General features: G+C 44.7%; 1 non-coding gene across 1 annotated transcript; it reads left to right on the top strand.

Moving 5' to 3' along the window:
* Positions 1–1,098: 1,098 nt before the first annotated feature.
* On the top strand, positions 1,099–1,171 carry trnav-cac (transfer RNA valine (anticodon CAC)). The gene has a single exon. It is a non-coding gene; the product is annotated as a tRNA-Val (tRNA).
* The last annotated feature ends 217 nt before the right edge of the window (positions 1,172–1,388 follow it).

The following is a 1,388-nucleotide window of genomic DNA, read 5'->3' as shown; positions in this document are numbered from 1 at the left end:
TGAAATTCACTTTTACCCGCCAATTCAGATTATGTTCTTTCTTTCTCTCTTTTCAGCATTGTCTGGAAAGTGGTGGTGCACTAAGGCTGCAGTATGTTTGAAAGAGTCGTTTGGAAATGCCCTGTTGTTAGTTGTGAGATTACTTTATGACTCATGCCCTCGGATTGTATCACATTTAGCATTCATGCATCTCTGTGTCTGAAAATGCATGAGGTATGCCAGTTTTGTTTGTGTTCCGTGTTAAATGCTTTCTGTTTTGCGATTCGCACAATACATTTCGATTTAACGGGGTTTCTGCGGTAACTTCCAGCAGCAAAAATCCTCAGCTGAGGATCTGGGAAAATTTCACAGAGTATGGTCACTGGAGCTAAAGTCAGGAAGTCGTTCGTTTCTGCAGTGTTTCACAAGACTACCTTTCCCGTGAGCAGTCGAACAGACTAAATGATTGTGCCACAGACAGCGACGGCAAACTCCGCTAAAAAGTAATCCTTTAAAGCCAGTGGATGCAACACGACGTTATTCAGGTACACCGTGGAAAAAGATACTTCGGTGGACCTCGTCCATGCTCACCACATAGCCAAAATTAAACAAGTCCCGTTCCCCAGCATTTGGCCCCAATCCCTCTAAATGCATCCTATCCAGAAATTCACCCGATTACCTTTGCAAGTTTCTGAGTGTAATAGCCTCCTCGACTTCCTCTGGTAGATCATACCAAACACGCACTACCTTCTTTGTGGGAAATGTGCCTTGTCACTTTCAGCCCGCTCACCTTAAAGCTATGCTGTCGACTTTTCATCTCACACCAACTTGGGTAAAACACGTAAATACCCAGTTTACCACCCTCCCATAAGGTCATGTCGCATTTGTTTCGCTGCAGGGAAAGTTGTCCCCGCCTATTCCACCTCGCCCTACGGTACAAACATCGACGACATCTTTGTCTATATTTTGTCATCAATTTACCGTGTCTTTTCTTTTCGTTTTCAAGAGTCAATTACGTTGGACAACAACGAGCTATTGGAAACAGAAAGGTGAAACGTGGAACGGATTCAACTTTCAGTGCTGGACGCCACTGAGCCCCAGCACGGGTGGCTGTGGCTTGTTTCTGTAGTGTAGTGGTCATCACGTTCGCCTCACACGCGAAAGGGCCCCAGTTCGAAACTGGGCAGAAACTGCTTTGTTCTTCAACTAGAGCCTTTTACATGGACAAAAGCTGAGCTGTCTTGCATGCTTTCCCATCTGCAAACCTGCCTTCGAATTTGCTTGAACAAATCTGCTCTCGTAGTGAAATGTAATGCAAATCCATTTAATTACAGTGCAAAGCGTTGTTAAGTTTTTCTCCAACCTGGTTCTGATCATATGCCATTCTGTTGGAGAGTGTAGTTACCGCC

The sequence above is a fragment of the Chiloscyllium plagiosum genome, unplaced genomic scaffold, assembly GCF_037043375.1.
Source record: "Chiloscyllium plagiosum isolate Xiang-an unplaced genomic scaffold, Cpla_swu_hap1 HiC_scaffold_20, whole genome shotgun sequence".
NCBI classification, from domain to species: Eukaryota; Metazoa; Chordata; class Chondrichthyes; order Orectolobiformes; family Hemiscylliidae; genus Chiloscyllium; species Chiloscyllium plagiosum.
Note: the sequence above shows the minus strand (reverse complement) of the source record. Positions and strands in the feature narration are given on the sequence as shown.